This window comes from Notolepis coatsorum, assembly GCF_963971535.1.
Source record: "Notolepis coatsorum genome assembly, contig: SCAFFOLD_1612, whole genome shotgun sequence".
Taxonomy (NCBI): Eukaryota; Metazoa; Chordata; class Actinopteri; order Aulopiformes; family Paralepididae; genus Notolepis; species Notolepis coatsorum.
Genome location: NW_028170604.1, coordinates 25,315 through 37,500, shown reverse-complemented (window position 1 = coordinate 37,500; position 12,186 = coordinate 25,315). Strand labels below are relative to the sequence as shown.

The window sequence follows — 12,186 nt, the reverse complement described above, 5'->3', positions numbered from 1 at the left end:
CAGTAAGTATCACCACAGCCCCCCCTCACCCTGGGCAGTAGGTATCACAGCCCCCCCTCACCCTGGGCAGTAAGTATCACAGCCCCCCCTCACCCTGGGGAGTAGTATCACAGCCCCCCCCTCACCCTGGGCAGTAGGTATCACAGCCCCCCCTCACCCTGGGCAGTAAGTATCACAGAACCCCCCCCCTCACCCTGGGCAGTAGGTATCACAGCCCCCCCCTCACCCTGGGGAGTAAGGTATCACAGCCCCCCCCCCTCACCCTGGGGATGTAAGTATCACAGCCTCCCCTCACCCTGGGCAGTAGGTATCACAGCCCCCCCTCACCCTGGGCAGTAGGTATCACAGCCCCCCCTCACCCTGGGCAGTAGGTATCACAGCCCCCCCCCCTCTCCCTGGCAGTAGGTATCACAGCCCCCCCTCACCCTGGGCAGTAGGTATCACAGCCCCCCCTCACCCTGGGCAGTAGGTATCACAGCCCCCCCTCACCCTGGGCAGTAGGTATCACATGACAATATAATATGTACGATGTGACGAGACAAACCGGGAAATAGGACTTATAGGCTTATGGTGCTTTAGGTACCAAGTGTTAAAGTGACATACATACAGTACATACACAAACAGGGCTTTCCCTAATCAATAATATAGAGGCGCAGCTTAACTATGACAACACGCCAGCAGTGGGATGGGTACCGAATTCTGTACTTTTGAGGCACCGAACCGAAACACGTCGGTACTACCAAGTATCGAATCAAGTGAGAAACCGATTTTTTTTTTTTTTTTAATTAAAAAAAACGTTTTTTTATTATTTTTTTTTAAATTTTTTTATTTTTTATTTTTGCTTTTTTTTTTCATGTCAACGTTCACACGCACAATATATGCTTACCTAGGATTTGACTTGATTCAACAACAAAGCAGTCGGAGCAATGACAAGCCGAAAACTGTTAATTGTAGTTATTTGAAGTTTGGATTTTTTTTTACGACTGAGGTAGGTAAATTAAATTTCTTGAGACTAAAGTACCGAAAAAAGGTACCGTTGGGTACCGGTATCGATTCACAGGTACCGGTACCGGTATCGGTTCAAATGTGAAAGGTACCCATCCCTAGCACCAGCATGTGTTTTTTGCAGTGAAAGCTTGGGGCCAGTTTGAAATCGGTGATAGGCTCGGTACTCTGTGTGTGTTGTGTTCAACGTTAAACTATTGTGCAACCTTATACATTGTACTTAAATATGTTGAACCTATTTGGAACTTACCCTTGTGTTTGCTATTCTATTGTAATTTATTAAATCATGTTTTACAGAGCAGAGGCAGAGATGGAGCAGAGACAGAGACAGAACAGAGACAGAACAGAGACAGAGAGAGACGCAGACAGAGCGAGACGCAGACAGAGCAGAGAGACAGGACAGAGACAGAACAGAGACAGAACAGAGACAGAACAGAGACAGAGAGAGACAGAGCAGAGAGACAGGACAGAGACAGAACAGAGACAGAACAGAGACAGAACAGAGACAGAGAGAGACAGAGAGACAGGACAGAGACAGAACAGAGACAGAACAGAGACAGAGACAGGACAGAGACAGAACAGAGACAGAACAGAGACAGAGACAGAACAGAGACAGAACAGAGACAGAGACAGAGACAGAGAGAGACAGAGACAGAGCAGAGAGACAGGACAGAGACAGAACAGAGACAGAACAGAGACAGAACAGAGACAGAACAGAGACAGAACAGAGACAGAGAGAGACAGAGACAGAGACAGAACAGAGACAGAACAGAGACAGAACAGAGACAGAACAGAGACAGAGAGAGACAGAGACAGAGACAGAACAGAGACAGAACAGAGACAGAGACAGAACAGAGACAGAGAGAGACCGAGACAGAGACAGAGACAGAACAGAGACAGACAGAGACAGAGACAGAACAGAGACAGAGAGAGACCGAGACAGAGACAGAGACAGAACAGAGACAGACAGAGACAGAGACAGAACAGAGACAGAACAGAGACAGAGAGAGACGCAGACAGACAGAGAGACAGAACAGAGACGGAACAGAGACGGATCAGAGACAGAACAGAGACGGAACAGAGACAGATCAGAGACGGAACAGAGACAGAACAGAGACAGAACAGAGACAGAGACAGAACAGAGACAGAGCAGAGACAGAGACAGAGACAGAGACAGATCAGAGACGGAACAGAGACAGAGCAGAGACAGAGACAGAACAGAGACAGAACAGAGACAGAACAGAGACAGAACAGAGACGAGACAGAACAGAGACAGAACAGAGACAGAGACAGAACAGAGACAGAGACAGAACAGAGACAGAGACAGAACAGAGACAGAACAGAGACAGAACAGAGACAGAACAGAGACAGAACAGAGACAGAGCAGAGACAGAACAGAGACGAGACAGAACAGAGACAGAACAGAGACAGAGAGAGACAGAGACAGAACAGAACAGAGACAGAACAGAGACAGAGAGAGAGAGAGACCGACAGAGACAGAACAGAGACAGAGACAGAACAGAGACAGAACAGAGAGAGAGAGAGAGAGAGAGAGACAGAACAGAACAGAGACAGAACAGAGACAGAGAGAGAGAGAGACCGACAGAGACAGAACAGAGACAGAGACAGAACAGAGACAGAACAGAGACAGAACAGAGACAGAGACAGAACAGAGACAGAACAGAGACAGAACAGAGACAGAGACAGAACAGAGACAGAACAGAGACAGAACAGAGACAGAGCAGAGACGGAGCAGAGACGGAGCAGAGACAGAACAGAGACGAGACAGAGACAGAGAGAGACAGAGACAGAACAGAGACAGAACAGAGACAGAGAGAGAGAGAGACCGACAGAGACAGAGACAGAACAGAGACAGAACAGAGACAGAGACAGAACAGAGACAGAACAGAGACGGAACAGAGACAGAGCAGAGACAGAGACAGAACCGAGAGACAGAACAGAGACAGAACAGAGACAGAGAGAGACAGAGACATAACAGAGAGAGACAGAGGCTGAGTCCACAAACCTGCTCGCTTAACACACCTCAGGAACAGAACACATCACCAATCAGAATAAATCAAATTACGACACAGCTAAAACAAAACTACATCACCTATTGGAAAACACAAACAAAAGCACAGAGCAAAATGCAGTGCTATCTGGCTCTAAATCGACAGTACACCATAGCAGATTATTTGAGCATGGTGACTGATCAACAACTAAAAAGAACCTTGACAAAATACAGACTGAGTGAGCACAGCCTCGCTGTTGAAAAGGGAAGGCACAGGAAAACCTGGCTTCCTGCAGAGCAAAGGCTGTGCTGTCATTGCATCCTCAGTGAGCCTGAAACTGAGTTGCACTTCCTCACCAAATGTGAAAAATATAAATATATTAGAGAAACACATTTTAAAAAATTTGAACTAATAACAAAAGGTTTTCTTGCACTACCAGATACAGGAAAACTACCAGTCCTACTAGGGGAGGACTCAACAAGCTGTGAGCTAGCAGCAGCCTATGTTGCTGCCTGCCATAGACTGAGGGACAGTGAGTGACAGTCACCTGACATGTTTATGCCGTAATATTTTATGTTCTATTTTATGATGATAATTTTTATATGTACTATGACATTAATATCTGTCCTGTAATCCATGCTTATGTTATTAATCATTTGCTTTGGCAACATGTACAAGTTGCGTCATGCCAATAAAGCCATTTGAATTTAATTGAATTGACAGAACAGAGACAGAGACAGAACAGAGACAGAACAGAGACAGAACAGAGACAGGACAGAGACAGAGAGAGAGAGAGACAGAACAGAACAGAGACAGAACAGAGACAGAGAGACCGACAGAGACAGAACAGAGACAGAGACAGAACAGAGACAGAACAGAGACAGAACAGAGACAGAGCAGAGACAGAGCAGAGACAGAACAGAGACGAGACAGAACAGAGACAGAACAGAGACCAAGGTACCCATGTACATGTCAAAATACTTCCCAAAGGTCAGTGAATACCACGATCACAACACCAGAGGGAGCTCCACAAATCATGTTAAACCCAGATTCGGCTCAAATAAGGGACTAAACACGTTTCGCAATTATGCCACATCAATGTGGAACGCCCTACCCAAAGCTGTAAAGGAATGTGGATCACTACCCACTTTCAAAACCTCTCTCAAGGGACACCTACGGGAGACTGCAATTCAACACTGGCCCCTGTAAATATCCTAACCCAACCCCCTCCAATGTACAGTCATTTACCTAGTATGGTTTTGTCAATAGTTCAATGTACAATTTTGTTTGTTTGTACAGTGTCTCCTCCCCCCCCCCCCTCAATGTACAGTATTACTTGTTTATACAGTGTGCCCCCCGGCCCCCCCCCCCCCAACCACCTCCAATGTAAATTACCCAGTATGGTTGTCAATATCCCAATGTACCCAACCCCCCCCACACAACCTCCTCCAATGTACAGTTTCTACGTCAAATGTATATACTCCCTTTTCTTGACTCCTTCTGTATCACAAACAGTACTGTATTTGCAAATCTGGTATGTCATAAATGTATAGATGTAGCAGTACTGACTATCTGTATGTCATGTATGTCATATATGTCCTGATGAATTGAAAATGGGGGACCCTGATGTAAACAAGACGAAAGTCTTTCTCTGGTCTGCATCCCCTTAACAATTGTGTGTATTGAGCTGTACTGTATTGTACCCATTCTACAATCTGTTAATAAAGTTTTCAATCAATCAATCAATCAATCAATCAATCAATCAATCAGACAGAGAGAGACAGAGACGGAACAGAACAGAGACAGAACAGAGACAGAACAGAGACAGAGAGAGAGAGAGAGAGACCGACAGAGACAGAGACAGAACAGAGACAGAACAGAGACAGAGAGAGAGAGACAGAACAGAACAGAGACAGAACAGAGACAGAGAGAGAGAGAGACCGACAGAGACAGAACAGAGACAGAACAGAGACAGAACAGAGACAGAGACAGAACAGAGACAGAGAGAGAACAGAGACAGAACAGAGACCGAACAGAGACAGAACAGAGACAGAACAGAGACAGAACAGAGACAGAACAGAGACAGAACAGAGACAGAGCAGAGACAGAACAGAGACAGAACAGAGACAGAACAGAGACAGAGACAGAACAGAACAGAGACAGAACAGAGACAGAGAGAGAGAGAGAGACCGACAGAGACAGAACAGAGACAGAGACAGAACAGAGACAGAACAGAGACAGAGACAGAACAGTACTACAAAGCCCTTCAGAGCCAAGAGATGAACCCAGATAAGAGTCCCCTCTGCCAGCTAGTCAGAAATCTCTGCCCACAAATGCTTCAGGACAGATACCAAAAAATCTGGCCCAACCAAATAATCTCAAAACAAAAAGAAAACTACATAGAATATTGGAACAAATCAACCAAATCTCAAAGTAAATTAGAATTCTATTTGACCCTAAACAGAGAGTACATGGTGGCAGAATACCTGACTACTGTGAATGAGATAAAATTAAGAAAAACATTGACACGGTACAGACTGTGTGGACACAGTCTAGCCATAGAAACAGGCCGTCACAGGCAGAACTGGCTGCCCAGAGAGGCCAGGCTGTGTTCACTTTGCCATCAGGGGGACATTGAGACAGAACCTCACTTCCTGCTATACTGTGAGAAATACAAGGACCTAAGAGAAGTCTTCTTTGATAAAATAAACAAAATTGATGCACAGTTTATCCATCTCCCTGATCACCAAAAGCTACTATACATGTGTGGGGAGAAAAGTCAGTGTACAGCATTAGCTGCAAAATATGTAGACGGTTGTCACAAAATAAGAGAACAAGCCCTGTAAATGTATCTGAATGGCCACACTTGAAAAATGACTACCCGTCCCGATCGAGTGACTATTTTGTAAATTAATATGTTTCTTGTTGATTGTCCTTACTGTTATTACTAATATTATGATATTGTATTGCTTAATATATATGTTATTGTTTGTATGTTGAACTTGCTTTGGCAATAAGTATGTTAATATTTCATGCCAATAAAGCCTATTTGAATTGAATTGAATTGAACAGAGACAGAACAGAGACAGAACAGAGACGGAACAGAGACAGAACAGAGACAGAACAGAGACAGAACAGAGACAGAACAGAGACAGAACAGAGACAGAACAGAGACAGAACAGAGACAGAACAGAGAGAGAACAGAGACGGAGACGGAGACAGAACAGAGACAGAACAGAGACAGAACAGAGAGAGAACAGAGACAGAACAGAGAGAGAACAGAGACAGAACAGAGACAGAACAGAGACGGAACAGAGAGAGAACAGAGACGGAGACAGAACAGAGACAGAACAGAGACAGAGACAGAACAGAGACAGAACAGAGACAGAACAGAGACAGAACAGAGAGAGAACAGAGACGGAGACAGAACAGAGACAGAACAGAGACAGAACAGAGAGAGAACAGAGACGGAGACGGAACAGAGACAGAGCAGAGACAGAACAGAGACAGAACAGAGAGAGAACAGAGACAGAGCAGAGACAGAGACAGAGACAGAGCAGAGACAGAACAGAGACAGAGCAGAGACAGAGAGAGAACAGAGACAGAACAGAGACGGAGACAGCAGAGACAGAACAGAGACAGAGCAGAGACAGAACAGAGACAGAACAGAGACAGAACAGAGACAGAACAGAGACAGAGACAGAGCAGAGACAGAACAGAGACAGAGCAGAGACAGAACAGAGACAGAGACAGAACAGAGACAGAACAGAGACAGACAGAACAGAGACAGAACAGAGACAGAGAGAGAGACAGAGACAGAGAGACTGAGGCCTATTCTCAGCCCCTTGGTGAGAACCAGCAGCAGGCCTTTTTACTGCTCTAAAGATAGATAAGATGCCATTTCTCATGATTGGATCAGAGTGAACAGTAGCCATTATTTCTATTAGTAGAAGAGAGGGAAAGAGAGAGAGAGAGAGAGAATAGTCTGTCATGTGCACAGTGAATGGATGAATTATTACTACTTTGATCTGAAATGTTAGTGATACCATTGTCCAGTCATTAATATGTTATTATTTTTTTAATACATTTTTTAATTAATATTTTTGTACAAATCTTACACATCTTCATGGAAGAACTTTCAACAGCATAACATGCAAAGGCAAAGATTTGTCTTTTTCTTTTTCTTATAGACATACAAAACCTACATAGGACTTATACAGACATACCAAAAACGGACATGGAAATTAACACTTTGACTGCCGGGAGCCGTCTTTAGACGTCTTTGCTGGCCATGCTAAAGTTGCCGGGGGACGCTGTACGTCGTCTTTATATCAATATTTCAAAAATCTGCGATCGGATTCATAATGTCCCTCCGCTGGCCTGAGATCTACCAGCAGGACCCACTGAGCTCTCTGGCGGTTCAGGAGCGCCATCTGGTGGCCGATCGGCGCAAGCGCTTAACAGGAAGCGCACTAGAGGTTTTGCTAGACGTCCGTATTGCTTCCGGCCACTCGGTACATGTTCCGTGACTCTAGCTCGTCACACTACATAGCGATCGATTGCCAATAACTCGATAAACAACATGATTTGGATGTATATACCATTATACAAGCTAGAGATGGACCGGGTAATAATATATCCCATAATGATAAAATTTCTACTCGACGATGATCGCCCAACGGCGCGCGGAGACTGGGGTGAGTTTCAGCGTGTAACGTTACCGTCTTCGATAATAACTGATATTATCAACATTTGACCCACATTAGATGATTGGTATAACGCTGCCCACGGAATTATAAACGCCCCCTCGCCCATCCGGTCAACATCAGATGACGTGTAGTAACTTCTAGAAGTACGTCTAGTTGGAATTTTTTATATCGCGCTGATTGCCATCAAACTGTATTTCATCATCAATATAATGCATTTGGGGCTATATATCACGTTCTGGAGAAAGCTGCAGAAAGAGATGAAAACATACTTATACATTAGACCATACTTTACTATGAATATGTGAATGAAAAAGTTTAACGTTGCTACACAATGAACAATACATATAGGACTTTGAATGGGCCCTAATAATGGCAATGTAGCAATAGAATTTAAAAAGTTATAGCCCTGCAAAGAAGGGGACTTTCTCCATAGACAAATAGCGCTGGCAATCTATGGTATATCATTAATTTAACCTTAGGCAACCAAAGTGTTAAAAAAGTACTTGCAAACAAAACAAAAAATAACATTACTATATATTATGCATATTTATTACATGGCGTTTTAACATTCGCCGAAATGCTTGATTGTGATTGGTCAATAGCGCTCGTCAGAGGTCCGTTATTACTCGATAACGGACCTCTGCCGAGCAATAATGACCGCTGTTCGCAGCTGTTCGCAATCAAGCCCACTGACACACTGCATCCAGTGCAATCAGACACACCTGCTGGCGATAATAATAACTTTATTTGGGCTGACAGCGGACAGAGCCACAGAACCACTGCATGCTTCCTATATGTGAGTGTATCTCCGAAATGCGTATATGAGTGTATGTGTGCCTTAGATATGTATATCTCAGCCATGTGCATGCGAGTGTGTGTGACATCCTGATATCATGGCCATTCTATACCACATTCCTTGGTACTTAGACAGTTTAATCTCTTTCGGTACTATACCCAATACGCATGCCGCTGGGGAGTTATTCACCTTTACATTCAGAACTTTACTTAGGAATATCACAATTTGATCCCACATTTTCCGAACTTTCTCACATTCGTATAACATAATATGTAGTAGAGTACCTGTCTCCTTCTCACATCTCCAGCAGATGTCACTGTTTCTTAATTTTAGTCTGGCTAGTTCACTAGGCGTCCAATAGCTTCTGTTTAAGACTTTGTAAAAGATAAGTTGTGACTGTGCCTCCCGAGAGAATTTACCCCATTTGGTCACCAGCTTCTCCCATATTTCTTCAGTAATATCCTCACGTACATCGTTCTCCCAGCTCAACCTCAGACCCGCCAACTTGGGTGCATTGTGTTCCCTTATAACATCATAGAACCTTGATGCACCGCCTTTCCTACGCCATCCTTTATCAAATATTTCTTGAATTGCAGTAATCGGGCCACATTTTTACCCAACTACTGATGACGATATACAATGTCTAATCTGCAGGAATCTATAGACGTTTTCATTATCTATGCCAAAAATCATTTTTAATATCCTCAAACGGTAATACCCCATCTTCCCCGGCTATATCACCTAGTACATGTATTCCCTTTTTAACCCAGTCATCCCATATGACTGATTTCTTACCAATCTTTAGTTTTTTATTAAACCATATAGAGGCTCTTGCAGTTAGATATGGGTTAGCTCTAGTTAGCCTGTGCGATTGATTCCAGGTTTCTCTGGTAAATGCCAGGAGAGGGTTCTTATTAAAAGGTATAGGTCTGTCTGATTGTGTCAGGAAGGATTCCAGAGATGAGGGATATACCATTTCCTCCTCCATCTTGACCCAAAGCAGGTGCTTCTTCAGTCGAGTGGTTCATTTTGGAGAGCTGGGAGAGTGAGAACGCATAGTGATACCAGTCTAGTTTAGGCAGGGATACGCCGCCATCTTCTTTAGCTGCATACATTTTGATTAATATGTTATTCTAATGCATCACTCTCTTCCTTCTCTCTCTGTGTGTCTCTCTCCCTCTCTTTTGGTCTCTCTCAATCTCTCTCTCCCTCCCTCCCTCTCTTTCTTTCTCCCTTCCCTCCCTCCCTCCCGCCCTCCCTCTATCTATCTATCTATCTATCTATCTATCTATCTATCTATCTATCTATCTATCTATCTATCTATCTATCTATCTATCTATCTATCTATCTATCTATCTATCTATCTATCTATCTATCTATCTATCTATCTATCTATCTATCTATCTATCTATCTATCTCTCTCTCTCTCTCTCTCTCCCCCCCTCTCTCCCTCCCTCTATCTATCTATCTCTCTCCCCTCCCTCCTCTACTCCCCTCCCTCCTCTTCCTCCTCTCCTCTCCCTCCTCCTCCTCCTCTCCCCTCCCTCCGCCTCTACTCCCCTCCCTCCTCCTTCTCCTCTCCCCTCCCTCCTCTACTCCCCTCCCTCTTCCTCCTCTCCTCTCCCCTCCCTCCTCCTCTACTCCCCTCCCTCTTCCTCCTCTCCTCTCCCCTCCCTCCTCCTCTACTCCCCTCCCTCCCCTCCTCTCTCTCTCCGTCTCTCTCTGTCCGTCTCTCTCTCTCTCTCCCCCCTCTCTCCCCCCCTCCCTCCCTCCCTCCCTCTCTATTTCTTTCTCTCTATCTCTCTCCCTCCCTCCTCTCTCTCCCTCCCTCTATCTATCTATCTATCTATCTATCTATCTATCTATCTATCTATCTATCTATCTATCTATCTATCTATCTATCTATCTATCTATCTATCTATCTATCTATCTATCTATCTATCTCTCTCCCCCCCTCTCTCCCCCCCCCCCCCCCCTCTCTCTCTCTCACAGTGGTCCTGTTCTGCATGGCGGCTCTCATCTTCCCGATAGGGTTCTACATCAACGAGGTGGGGGGTCAGCCCTACAAGCTGCCCAACAACACGGTGGTGGGCTCGTCCTACGTGCTGTTCGTCATGTCGATATTCTTCACCATCGTGGGACTGCTGTTCGCCGGCAAGGTCTGCCTACCCGGCTGACGTGAGGACGACGAGGAGGACTCCCCTGTTTTCTTTTGTATTCGTAGAGAGAGAGAGAGACCGATGCCACGCGGCGGGAGGCGTTCCATTAGACTTAGCGCCGCGGCAATTTGAAAGTATTGTCGACGGAAGAAGAAGAAGAAGGAGAAGAAAAAGGACATGGAGAGGCAGAGGCACTCTTGCTTTTTTTTTTTTTTTTTTTAAACATTTTAGTTGTTTAGTTGTCTTTCATCCCTGACGCACCTTGGATCACAGGAGCCTAAGCTAAGCTAAGCTAACGCAGCGTCTTATCGCACTAACCTGTCTGTAATTACTGATCTGGGATCAGGGACCCAGGGGAGTAGAGGGGGGGCCTAGACCGAAGGATTAAGACACGAGGACTCCTCCTCGCGGGACGACACCTGCCGCGCGACGCGGTGCCCTTCCCCCCTCTTTCTCTCTCATATCAGGCCTTTGATCTTCCCGCCGTGCGGAGGCGGAGGTGAACCGCGCGCTCTTCTGCTTTCTCGTCTCGTCCCCTCCACTCTTTTATTCTGATTTGATACGATGGTCACACACACGCGGAGAGAGGAAGTCGACGGTGAACGCTAACATGTAGATCATGTGGCCAAAGTAGGGATGCACAGATGCCCGCTCTGGTATTGGATATCGGGCCGATAAGAGGATCGATGGGTTATATATGTACTAGGGATGTCCGATATTATCGGCCTACCGATGTTATCGGCCGATATTGGCGTTCAAATGTAATATCGGAAATGATCGGTATCGGTTTTCAAAAAATGTAAATGGATTTCTTTTCTTTTTTTACATTTATTTACCCAGGTAAGTAAGTAAGGGGGGGGGGGAACCCCGCATGTATCGTTTGATAAAACGATTAAAATTAAAAGTTGGACAATATCGGTATATCGGATATCGGTAAAAAAGCCAATATCGAACATCCCTAGTTATATGTATTGGAGAAATTACCCTAATATCCCTATATCAACGTATATCAGAAATCAAAGCAAGTTGATCTGAATTTCTGCCTTCCCCCCCCCGACATAGAAAACGACATCTCTGTCATAGAGGGAAAAACCATTGAATACAAGGTCTTATGGTCTTTATAGACCTGGGCAGTCAGGAAGTGGTCGTTTTAAGACGCACCTGGTTCCAGATTAAGTTTTGCCTATATGGTCTTTTACCATAGGAGTTTCTCAACGTAGCAGGTTTCAATAGTTCCATTTCAATTGGTCTGGCGTTTTGACGGGAGCAGAGTTGAGGGTAATTAAATTAGATTTGCGTTCTTACATTTGAAAAAAAAAAAAAAACAAGAAAAAGGTCATGCCGTACAAGACTGTGTACCTAATGGAAAACTAAATCTTTCCAGCGAAGGGTTAATTGCATTTCAATTGCATTTCAAGTCCATTCTCAACAACAGACATAATATGCTATTGTAATTATATACTCATTATCACCTGACACCTCTTTGTAAGCACTGTCGTTTTTAA

The 12,186-nt window shown here is 44.6% G+C and overlaps 1 pseudogene across 1 annotated transcript in view; it reads left to right on the top strand.

Moving 5' to 3' along the window:
* The window catches only part of LOC311248482 (modulator of smoothened protein-like), a 12,758-nt pseudogene extending 2,039 nt beyond the window's left edge, over nt 1-10,719 (top strand). The window contains exon 2 of the transcript in view: nt 10,515-10,719. The product of the transcript in view is annotated as a modulator of smoothened protein-like (transcript). The remainder of the gene's footprint in view (nt 1-10,514) is intronic.
* The last annotated feature ends 1,467 nt before the right edge of the window (nt 10,720-12,186 follow it).